At 46.7% G+C, this 12,735-nt stretch overlaps 1 protein-coding gene across 6 annotated transcripts in view; it reads left to right on the forward strand.

Annotated features, from left to right (window-relative positions):
- LOC140390228 (uncharacterized) overlaps positions 1–12,735 on the forward strand; it is a 72,951-nt gene that overhangs the window by 27,397 nt on the left and 32,819 nt on the right. Inside the window, exon 1 of one of the 6 annotated variants that reach the window (XM_072475204.1) lies at positions 291–311. The exons of the other annotated variants lie outside the window; for them this stretch is intronic. The gene's annotated coding sequence lies outside the window, so the exon portion shown is untranslated. Of the gene's footprint in view, positions 1–290; positions 312–12,735 lie in introns of those variants that run through there. 6 annotated transcript variants of the gene reach the window in all.

Raw genomic sequence — 12,735 nt, forward strand, 5'->3', positions numbered from 1 at the left:
CGATTGACGCCCCGCCGACTTTTCTCCCTTCGGAGAATTCGGTAGGCGGAGGGGGCGGGATTCACGACGGCCCACGGCGATTCTCCGACCCGGTGGTGGGTCGGAGAATCCCGCCCAAGGAATCTGAATGCTGATGTTATCTTTTTGCAGGAGACTTGGGTTCAGGTAAGAGATCAGACCGGATTGTGGAGGGTATGGGTGGGGCATTTATTTCACTTGTGCTTTGATGGAATGATCTGAGTTGTGGCAATTTTGGTTAATAGGTGGGCCCACCTGCTGGCCACCAGGATCGTGGTGGATTCTAACGGTAGGTAAGTGGTGGTTAGTGAGTCTCTGGCAGGTACCTTATCAATTGTCCTCATTATTTTATAAAGCCCATATGACCAGTTTACTAATGCATCGAGTTTGAGGTTCTTTCCACTGAGTAGGTATACAAGGCACGACCCATTGTCACCGCTCCTGTTTGCGCTAGCGATAGAAGCTTAAGCTACAGCGCTGAGTTCTTCGGGTGAATGGAGGCGGATAAGGCGGGTGGGGGAGCATTGGCTCTGTACGTTGATGACCTGCTCTTGTATGTTACTGACCCAGTCTCTATGGATGAATTACGAAGCTACTGAGAAGCTATGGCTTCATTTTGGGCTATACGTTGAACCTGGAGAAGAGTGAATATTTTCTGGTTAACCCTTGGGGGAGGGGAGCCAATTTGGAGATATTGCCTTTTTGTCTTGCCAGTGGTAGCTGCTGTTATTTGGGTACCCAAGTGGCCCATGATTGTCCTATTCTTCAGAGGTCAAACTATGCAAGTCAGATAAGTAGTGTGAGGTAAGATTTACAGACTGGGATAACTTTCTGCTATCCCTGGCGGGTAGGGTGCAGACAGTTCAGGTGAATATTCTACCAAGATTCTTATTTCTGTTCCAATGTCTCCCACTTTTCCTTGTACAAGTTAGTGACCTATATCATTCGGGCAGGTAAGTCACCAAGAATTTGTAGGGTGTGCCTTCAGAGGAACCGGCAGTTTGGGGGCCTGGCGTTACCCAATTTTCTCCTTTAATCTTGGCTGGCCAATATTGAGAAAGTGCTGGAGTGGCTGGGAGAGTCACAATCCATATCGGGGGAGGGGGAGAGTTCATGTAGTGTTCGAGTTTGCGGTCTTTGGTTATGGCTTTGCTCCTGTTCTTCCCAGTGAGGTATTCCTTAAACTTGGTTGTGATCTCTACTTTAAAGATATGAGAGCAGTTTAGGCAGCAATGTCATTGCTGGCCCCCATATGCGGTATCCATTTGTTTGTACCGTCTGGTTTGGGTGACTTTAAATCATGCGGAGGAAAGAGCCTGGCGTGCTTTACGGATCTGTTCATGGAGGGCTGGTTTGCCAGTTGGGAGGAGATCTCGGTTATATTTCAACTGTCAGGGGTAAACTTGTTCCGATGCTATCAGTTATGCGATTTTATCTGGAAGGCGTGTCCCACATTTCCTTTAGCGCCGCAAACCTCCCTGCTGGAGAGAATTCTATTGTTGGTGAGGTCTGGGGAGGGGGAGCATTTCAAATATTTATGGGCAGCTCGTGTCAATGGAAGCTGCTCCCCTGGAGCGGGTGAGGGCGAAGTGGGAGGAGGAGCTGAGTTATGTGTGGAGTGGGGCCATTTGTAAGTTAAATGGCACCCCCTGCATGTGGCTTAAGGTGGTATACAGGGTTCACCTTATTAAGACTAGGATGAGTGGATTCTTTGAGGAAGTGGAGGACAGGTGTGCGTGGATTTCTCATGGGCCTGCTAATCTCCCTGCATGTCCTGGTCGTGTCCAAGATGGTAAGCTTTTGGGTCTACCTTTTTAGCAGTGTGTCAGCCATTCTTAAAATTGATTTGGAGCTTTGTCCATTGGTGCCCATTTTCAGGGTGTCAGACTCCCCGGGGTTGCAGACTGGGTGAAGGCTGATGTTCTTGCCTTTGCCTTGCTGATAGCCCGGAGGCGAGTTCTGCTGGTTGGCGATCTTCCACTCCACCTAGTGCCTCAGCCTGGTTGGGTGAACCTATGGAATTTCTATACTTGGAAAAGATCAAGTACATGGTAGGGGATCGGTGGAGGGGTTCTATCTGAGGTGGCGACCATTCATCTCATACTTTAAAGAATTAGTCACCACCAGTTTGTAGGGGAGGGGTGGGGGGTGGGGGGGTGAGGAAGGGGCACGGTTATCATTATTGTTGGGGATAGGTATTTTTGTTGGGCTGATGGGAGTTATAAGATCGGTTGTGGGTTTATTTTTTTTTTGTTATTATCGTGATACTTATGAGCCGCTTTGTGGTGTTTGTTAATGAAAAATGTTTGATCAAAATACTTTTTTAAAAGGTCATATTAACTGGAGTTTGAGAATGAGGGGGATCTCATAGAAACCTGTAGAATTGTAACAGGACTACACAGGGCTGATGCAGAAGCAATGTTCCCGATGGTGGGGAGGTCTAGAACCAAGGACCATGGATACAGGGTAAACCATTAGGAGCTGTGTGAAGGAGAAATGTCTTCACCCAGGGAGTTGTAAGCCTGTGGAATTCGGTACTTCAGCAAGCCTTTGAGGCCAAAACATTATATGTTTCCAAAAAGGAGTTGCATATAGCACTTGGGGCTAAAGGGATCACAGGATACGGGCGGGGGGGGGGGGGGGGGGGGCGGGGGGGGGGGGGCGGGGGCAAGGTGGGAACAGGTTACTAAGTTGGATAATCAGCCATGATCATAATGAATGGCGGAGCAGACTGAAAGGGCCGAGTGGAGTCCTCCTGCTCCTATTTTCTATGTTTCTTTGTCTTTGCTCCTTTTACTAATTAGTTTAAAATTATGCCCACTTGTTCTCAATGTTTTCACAATTGGGATTTTCACGGTAACTTTGCAGTGTTAATGTAAGCCTACTTGTGACACTAATAAAGAATATTATTATCTTTTTCCTATCTCCTCTGGCCCCTGATGATTTTGAATACCGCTTTCAAGTCTCCCCTTAGCCTGATCTACTCAAGTAAAAGCAGGCAAAACCTCTCCAATCTATCATCAGAACTGAAGTTCATCATGTTTGGAACCATTCTCACAATTTTTTCTGCACTCTCGCTAATTCATTCACATTTTTCATAAACTGAGTGAAGTGCCCCGACCTTGGGCAGCACGGTAGCATTGTGGTTAGCACAATTGCTTCACAGCCCCAGGTTCGATTCCCGGCTTGGGTCACTGTCTGTGCGGAGTCTGCACATTCTCCCCGTGTGTGCGTGGGTTTCTTCCGGGTGCTCCGGTTTCCTCCCACAGTCCAAAGATGTGCAGGTTAGGTGAATTGGCCATGCTAAATTGCCCTCAGTGTCCAAAATTGCCCTTAGTGTTGGGTGAGGTTACTGGGTTATGGGGATAGGGTGCTCTTTCCAAGAGCCGGTGCAGACTCGATGGGTCGAATGGCCTCCTTCTGCACTATAAATTCTATGGCCTTGTTGGGATTACTCCATCTGATGACAAACTAGTGACTTATGTAAATTCCACATAAACTCCTTGCTGTTGGACTCCATGCTTCTATGAATAAAGCCTTGGATACTATGTGCTTCATTAATCACTCTCAGCCTGTCCTGTCCACCTTCCATGATGTTTGCACATATGTACCCAGACCCCTCTTCTGTACCTCGTTAAGAGCTCTACCCTTTATTTTATATTGTCTCTCCATGTTCTTCCCACCAAATTGAATAACTTTGCAATTATTTGCAGAAAACCTAAACCTTGTCCACCCCTTCAACCAACTTGTGTATGCCCTTCTGGACATCTACATATGCTGCTCACAGTTTTTATATCCAACAAAATTTTTGTCCCAATGCAAAACCTCCCCTCCCCATTCCCCACCTTTTTTATGCCACTACTATCACCTTCTGCTAACATTAACACTTCCTCTATCTTGTGACCTTCCCTCTTTATTGCATTCTCTCCTAGCTCCCACGAATCACTGACCTACTCTGCTCTGCTCCCACTTCTCCACCCCCTATTTTACCGTATATAACACATTACGATTCTCCTTCTTGAGTCGAATTTCGGCGGGAGAATCAGCTGGTGAGTCAGTTTCAGCGGGAGCAGTGCGGAAGTGTTTGCTGGGAGGTAAGTCTGTCCTTTAAAAGCACTTGTCTTTGCAGGGGCAGGCCAGTCGATTTCGGCGGGAGAATCAGCTGGTGAGTCAGTTTCAGTGGGAGCAGTGCGGAAGTGGTTGCTGGGAGGTAAGTCTGTCCTTTAAAAGCACTTGTCTTTGCAGGGGCAGGCCAGTCGATTTCGGCGGGAGAATCAGCTGGTGAGTCAGTTTCAGCGGGAGCAGTGCGGAAGTGGTTGCTGGGAGGTAAGTCTGTCCTTTAAAAGCACTTGTCTTTGCAGGGGCAGGCCAGTCGATTTCGGCGGGAGAATCAGCTGGTGAGTCAGTTTCAGTGGGAGCAGTGCGGAAGTGGTTGCTGGGATGTAAGTCTGTCCTTTAAAAGCACTTGTCTTTGCAGGGGCAGGCCAGTCGATTTCGGCGGGAGAATCAGCTGGTGAGTCAGTTTCAGCGGGAGCAGTGCGGAAGTGGTTGCTGGGAGGTAAGTCTGTCCTTTAAAAGCACTTGTCTTTGCAGGGGCAGGCCAGTCGATTTCGGCGGGAGAATCAGCTGGTGAGTCAGTTTCAGCGGGAGCAGTGCGGAAGTGGTTGCTGGGAGGTAAGTCTGTCCTTTAAAAGCACTTGTCTTTGCAGGGGCAGGCCAGTCGATTTTGGCGGGAGTGGAGCTGGCTGGTTAGTCAATTTCAGCAGGAGCTGAGAAATTTAAAAAAAAAATAAAAATTAGTGTTTTAGGCGGGAACAGGAAGTCGACCCGTGGACGTCTGGGAAGACCCTCACCAATAAATTCTGGTGGAGAGGAAACCCGAGACACTACACGTGTAGTGTCTCCCACCCGCCCTCCTCCTCTAACCTAATAATAAAACCCATTGGTCTGAGGTAAGTACCATATTTTATTATATTATTATTATTTTGTATAAAAAATTTAATTTAGTTGTTAGCCAGACCTTGGTAGAAAGTTAGAGGAATGGCAGGGAAGGGACTGCAATGTTCCTGCTGCAGGATGTTTGAGGTGAGGGATGCAGTTAGTGTCCCTGCTGATTTTACCTACAGGAAGTGCTGCCATCTCCAGCTCCTCCAAGACCGAGTTAGGGAACTGGAGCTGGAGTTGGAAGAACTTCGGATCATTCGGGAGGCAGAAGGGGTCATAGATAGCAGCTTCAGGGAATTAGTTACACCAAAGATTGGAGATAGGTGGGTAACTGTAAGAGGGACTGGGAAAAAACAGTCAGTGCAGGGATCCCCTGCGGTCGTACCCCTGAGAAACAAGTATACCGCTTTGGATACTTGTGGGGGGGACGACTTACCAGGGGTAAGCCATGGGGTACGGGCCTCTGGCACGGAGTCTGCACCTGTTGCTCAGAAGGGAAGGGGGGAGAGGAGCAGAGCATTAGTAATTGGGGACTCTATAGTCAGGGGCACAGATAGGAGATTTTGTGGGAGCGTGAGAGACTCACGTTTGGTATGTTGCCTCCCAGGTGCAAGGGTACGTGATGTCTCGGATCGTGTTTTCCGGGTCCTTAGGGGGGAGGGGGCGCAGCCCCAAGTCGTGGTCCACATTGGCACTAACGACATAGGTAGGAAAGGGGACAAGGATGTCAGGCAGGCTTTCAGGGAGCTAGGATGGAAGTTCAGAACTAGAACAAACAGAGTTGTCATCTCTGGGTTGTTGCCCGTGCCACGTGATAGTGAGATGAGGAATAGGGAGAGAGAGCATTTAAACACGTGGCTACAGGGATGGTGCAGGCGGGAGGGATTCAGATTTCTGGATAACTGGGGCTCTTTCTGGGGAAGGTGGGACCTCTACAGACAGGATGGTCTACATCTGAACCTGAGGGGCACAAATATCCTGGGGGGGAGATTTGTTAGTGCTCTTTGGGGGGGTTTAAACTAATGCAGCAGGGGCATGGGAACCTGGATTGTAGTTTTAGGGTAAGGGAGAATGAGAATATAGAGGTCAGGAGCACAGATTTGACGTCGCAGGAGGGGGCCAGTGTTCAGGTAGGTGGTTTGAAGTGTGTCTACTTCAATGCCAGGAGTATACGAAACAAGGTAGGGGAACTGGCAGCATGGGTTGGTACCTGGGACTTCGATGTTGTGGCCATTTCGGAGACATGGATAGAGCAGGGACAGGAATGGATGTTGCAGGTTCCGGGGTTTAGGTGTTTTAGTAAGCTCAGAGAAGGAGGCAAAAGAGGGGGAGGTGTGGCGCTGCTAGTCAAGAGCAGTATTACGGTGGCGGAGAGGATGCTAGATGGGGAGTCTTCTTCCGAGGTAGTATGGGCTGAAGTTAGAAACAGGAAAGGAGAGGTCACCCTGTTGGGAGTTTTTTATAGGCCTCCTAATAGTTCTAGGGATATAGAGGAAAGGATGGCGAAGATGATTCTGGATAAGAGCGAAAGTAACAGGGTAGTTATTATGGGAGACTTTAACTTTCCAAATATTGACTGGAAAAGATATAGTTCGAGTACAATAGATGGGTCGTTTTTGTACAGTGTGTGCAGGAGGGTTTCCTGAAACAATATGTTGACAGGCCAACAAGAGGCGAGGCCACGTTGGATTTGGTTTTGGGTAATGAACCAGGCCAGGTGTTGGATTTGGAGGTAGGAGAGCACTTTGGGGACAGTGACCACAATTCGGTGACGTTTACGTTAATGATGGAAAGGGATAAGTATACACCGCAGGGCAAGAGTTATAGCTGGGGGAAGGGCAATTATGATGCCATTAGACGTGACTTGGGGGGGGGGGGGGGGGGGGATAAGGTGGCGAAGTAGGCTGCAAGTGTTGGGCACACTGGATAAGTGGGGCTTGTTCAAGGATCAGCTACTGCGTGTTCTTGATAAGTATGTACCGGTCAGACAGGGAGCAAGGCGTTGAGCGAGGGAACCGTGGTTTACCAAGGAAGTGGAATCTCTTGTTAAGAGGAAGAAGGAGGCCTATGTGACGATGAGGTGTGAAGTTTCGGTTGGGGCGATGGATAGTTACAAGGTAGCGAGGAAGGATCTAAAGAGAGAGCTAAGACGAGCAAGGAGGGGACATGAGAAGTATTTGGCAGGAAGGATCAAGGAAAACACAAAAGCTTTCTATAGGTATGTCAGGAATAAGCGAATGACTAGGGAAAGAGTAGGACCAGTCAAGGACAGGGATGGGAAATTGTGTGTGGAGTCTGAAGAGATAGGCGAGATACTAAATGAATATTTTTCGTCAGTATTCACTCAGGAAAAAGATAATGTTGTGGAGGAGAATGCTGAGCCCCAGGCTAATAGAATAGATGGCATTGAGGTACGTAGGGAAGAGGTGTTGGCAATTCTGGACAGGCTGAAAATAGATAAGTCCCCGGGACCTGATGGGATTTATCCTAGGATTCTCTGGGAGGCCAGGGAAGAGATTGCTGGACCTTTGGCTTTGATTTTTATGTCATCATTGGCTACAGGAATAGTGCCAGGGGACTGGAGGACAGCAAATGTGGTCCCTTTGTTCAAAAAGGGGAGCAGAGACAACCCCGGCAACTATAGACCGGTGAGCCTCACGTCTGTAGTGGGTAAAGTCTTGGAGGGGATTATAAGAGACAAGAGTTATAATCATCTAGAGAGGAATAATATGATCAGGGATAGTCAACATGGCTTTGTGAAGGGTAGGTCATGCCTCACAAACCTTATTGAGTTCTTTGAGAAGTTGACTGAACAGGTAGACGAGGGTAGAGCAGTTGATGTGGTGTATATGGATTTCAGCAAAGCATTTGATAAGGTTCCCCATGGTAGGCTATTGCAAAAAATACGGAGGCTGGGGATTGAGGGTGATTTAGAGATGTGGATCAGAAATTGTCTAGCTGAAAGAAGACAGAGGGTGGTGGTTGATGGGAAATGTTCAGAATGGAGTACAGTCACAAGTGGAGTACCACAAGGATCTGTTCTGGGGCCGTTGCTGTTTGTCATTTTTATCAATGACCTAGAGGAAGGCGCAGAAGGGTGGGTGAGTAAATTTGCAGACGATACTAAAGTTGGTGGTGTTGTCGATAGTGTGGAAGGATGTAGCAGGTTACAGAGGGATATAGATAAGCTGCAGAGCTGGGCTGAGAGGTGGCAAATGGAGTTTAATGTAGAGAAGTGTGAGGTGATTCACTTTGGAAGGAATAACAGGAGTGCGGAATATTTGGCTAATGGTAAAGTTCTTGAAAGTGTGGATGAGCAGAGGGATCTAGGTGTCCATGTACATAGATCCCTGAAAGTTGCCACCCAGGTTGATAGGGTTGTGAAGAAGGCCTATGGAGTGTTGGCCTTTATTGGTAGAGGGATTGAGTTCCGGAGTCGGGAGGTCATGTTGCAGCTGTACAGAACTCTGGTACGGCCGCATTTGGAGTATTGCGTACAGTTCTGGTCACCGCATTATAGGAAGGACGTGGAGGGTTTGGAGCGGGTGCAGAGGAGATTTACCAGGATGTTGCCTGGTATGGAGGGAAAATCTTATGAGGAAAGGCTGATGGACTTGAGGTTGTTTTCGTTGGAGAGAAGAAGGTTAAGAGGAGACTTAATAGAGGCATACAAAATGATCAGGGGGTTGGATAGGGTGGACAGTGAGAGCCTTCTCCCGCGGATGGATATGGCTGGCACGAGGGGACATAACTTTAAACTGAGGGGTAATAGATATAGGACAGAGGTCAGAGGTAGGTTCTTTACGCAAAGAGTAGTGAGGCCGTGGAATGCCCTACCTGCTACAGTAGTGAACTCGCCAACATTGAGGGCATTTAAAAGTTTATTGGATAAACATATGAATGATAATGGCATAGTGTAGGTTAGATGGCTTTTGTTTCGGTGCAACATCGTGGGCCGAAGGGCCTGTACTGCGCTGTATTGTTCTATGTTCTATGTTCTGTTTAACTCTGATGAAGGGTCCACCGGACTCAAAACATTAACTCTGTTTTCTCTCGCTGAAAGGATGAGAAGCGAATCATTTCGGACAAGTAAGGATATTATGCATCTGTTATACAAGGCATTGGTGAGACCACATCTTGAATAATGCGGCCGTTTTGGTGTCCTTGCATCTGGAAGGATGAAAATATGTTCGAGATGCTACAGAGGAAGTTCATTAGATTGGTACCTGGAAGGAGCAGTAGCCTTCTCGGGAAAGGTTTGATAGATTGGGCTGCTTTCCGCTCGGGTTCAGGAGAGAGAGGGTGACTTACTTTGTGTATAAGATCCTGAATGGTCTCAACAAGGTGGATGTGGAAAGGATGTTTTCTTTGTGGGTGAGGAACCAGGAGCTGCTGTTTTAAGGGTTGGGTCATTTATTTCGAGTGACTTGTACAATTTTGGAATTCTGTGCCTGAGAAACCATGGAGGTGGGACCCTTGAATATTTTTGAGGTGGCGGTAGATAAATTCTTGTTAAGCAACAGAATCAAAAGCTAGAGATATGTGGAATACGCAACAAACCGATCTGGCTTAGAATTATTGAACAGCGGAGCAGGCTCGAAGGGCCAAATGACCAATGTTTTGATGTTCAGATGATATTTCTGAAAGCATGCTTTATCTTACTCCGATCTATCTGGGGTGTGTTTGCATTATAGGAGGGTTGTTTGCGTTATGGAGGGTTTGTTTAAGTTTGGATTTGTTTGCCGTACCTTTCTCCTTCATTGGAAAATACCTTCCTCATGCCGACGTATTTCTTTGCAAAGAGCCATTTAGGTACTGTTTTTCCGGTCAAACATTAAATCCAATTTATTCGGCCTAAGTCCATTTTTACTCCATTATATCTGGGCTTGGCCAGTTAATTATTCCTTACTCAAGATTGTTATTTGTCCTTTCCATTGCCAGTCTGAAGTTTGGAGACAGTGATCACTCTCACCCCTAAATGTTCATCTGCTGAAAGGATGAGAAGCGAATCATTTAGGACTGAGATGACAGAATCTCTCAGTGCAGATGGCATCCATCTAGTCTGCACTGACATGTGAAAAACACCTGACTTACCTTCCTAATTCCATTTTCCAGCATTTAACCCATAGCCTTGAATGTTATGGCATGCCAAGTGCACATCCAGGTACCTTTTAAAAGGAATGGGTTAAAGGGGTTTGGTGAACAAGTGGGGAGGTGGAGTTGAGACCAGGAAGAGATCAGTCATGATCTGATTGAATGGCAGATCAGGCTCAAAGGGCTGAATTGCCTTCATATCTCCTATGTTCCTGTGTTCCTATGTGAGGCAAACTGCCCCTGCCACCCGCACAGGCAGTGCATTCCAGACCACCCTCTTGGGGGGGGGGGGGGGACTTTTGGCCTTGCATTTCCCCTGAAACAACCTGCCCCTCACCTTGAACTTCTCTCCCCTTGTGACTGACTCTTCAACTAAGGGGAAGAGCTGCTCCCTATACATGCCTGTCCATGCCCCTCATAATCTTGTACACCTCCATCAGCTCGCCCCAAATCTTTTCTGCTCCAACGAAAACAACCCAAGCCCATCTAACCTCTCTTCATAACGTGAATGTGCCATCCCAGGCAACATCCTGGTGAATCTCCTCTGCACCCCCTCCAGTGCAATCACATCCTTCCTATAATGTGGCAAGCAGAATTGTACACAGTACTCCAGCTGTGGCATCACCAAAGTTCAATGTAGCTCCAACATGACCCCCCTGCTTTTGTAACTTACACATAGATTGATAAAAGCAAGTGTCCCATATGCCTTTAACACCGTCCTATTAACCTGCTCTCCCACCTTCAGATATCTATGGGCAAACACGGCAAGGTACCTTTGTTCCTCAGAACCTCTGAGTGTCATGCCGTTCATTGTATAATTCCTTGTCAAATTACTCCTAAAGTGTATCTCCTCACTCTTTTCAGGGTTAAATTCCATCTGCCTCGTATCTGCCCATTTGACCATCCCGTCAAAACTTCTTGCAATTCCAGAAGCTTCACAGTTAACCACCTGGGCAATCTTTGTGTCATCTGCAAACTTACTGATCCTACCCCACAAAATGTTGTTTATATAAAGGGCGAATAATGGAGGACATAGAAAATAGAAGCAGGATGAGGCAATTCAGCCCTTCGATCCTGCTCCACCATTCACAATGGTCATGGTGGATCAGCAAGTTCAATACCCTATTCCCGCCTTCACCCCCCTATCCCTTGATTCCTTTAAACCCAAGAGCTATATCTAATTCCTTCTTGAAATTACACAACATTTTGGCCTTAACTACTTTCTAGCGAATTCCACAGATTCATCTGTCTCTGGGTGCAGAATTGTTACCTCATGTCAGTACTTAAAGGTTTACCCCTTATCCTCAAATTATGACCTCCAGTTCTGGACTCCCCTACCATCAGGAACATTCTTTTTGAATCAACCCTATCTAATCCTGTTCAAATTTTATAAGTTTTGATGAGATCCCCTCTCATTCTTCTAAATTCCAATGAATAAAATTCTAGTCTCTCCACATTTGACCGTCCCGCCATCCCAGGAATCAGCCTGGTAAGCCTTTGTTGCACTCCCTCCATAAAAAGAACATCCTTCCTTGGATAAGGGCACCAAAATTGCACAAAATACTCCAGGTGTGGCCTCACCAATGCCGTATACCATTGCGGTAAAACAACTCAAATTCCTGTACTCAAAACCGCTCACTATGAAGGGCAACATACCATTTGTCTACTTTACTGCCTGCTGTACCTGCACACTTACTTTCAGCGACTGATGCACGAGGACACCCAAGTCTCGCTGAGTATCCACCTCTCTCAATTCACACCCATTCAAATAATAATCTGCTTTCCTGTTTTTCCTACTGAAGCAGATAACCTCCTATTTATCCACATTATACTGCATCTGTCATGCATGTGCCCACCATGCAGCCTGTCCAAATCTCGCTGGAGCATCTCTGCATCCTCCTCACAGCTCAGCCTCCCACCCCACTGTGTATTGTCTGCAAATTTGGAGAACATACATTTAGTTCCCTCATCCAAATCATTAATATATAATGTGAACAGTTGGGGCCCTGGCACAGACCCTTGTGGTACCACTAGTCGTTGCCTGCCAATCAGAACAATACCCATTTATTCCAACATTTTGCTTCCTGTCTGCTAACCAGCTTTCTATCCATCCCAAGACACTCCCCGTAATTCCATGCACTTTAATTTTACATATTAATCTGTTGTCTGAGACTTTGTCGAAAGCCTTCTAAAAATCTAAATACACCACATCCACCGGTTCTCCCTGGCCAACTCTACTCATTACATCTTCAAAGAATTCTACTAAATTTGTTAAGCATGAGTTTCCTTTTGTAAATCCACGCTGACTTTGTCTGATTACACCACTGCTTTCCAAATGCTGTGTTATGAAATCCTTGATAATGGACTCGAGCAATTTCTCCACTCTGACATTAGACTCATTGATCTATAGTTCCCTGTTTGATCTCCACATCCCTTTTTGAATAGTGGAATTACATTCCCTACCTTCCAATCTGTAGGAACCATTCCAGAGTCCAAAGAATTTTGGAAAATGACCACCAATGGATCTACTATTTCTAGGGCCACTTCCTTAAGTACTCTGGGATGAAGATTATTAGTTCCTGGAGATTTGCCTGCCTTCAATCTCATTAATTTTCCACAAACCCATTTCTTTACTAATACTAATTTCTTTCAGCTCCTCACTAAAACTTGTGCTTTGCA

This window comes from Scyliorhinus torazame, chromosome 14, assembly GCF_047496885.1.
Source record: "Scyliorhinus torazame isolate Kashiwa2021f chromosome 14, sScyTor2.1, whole genome shotgun sequence".
NCBI classification, from domain to species: domain Eukaryota; kingdom Metazoa; phylum Chordata; class Chondrichthyes; order Carcharhiniformes; family Scyliorhinidae; genus Scyliorhinus; species Scyliorhinus torazame.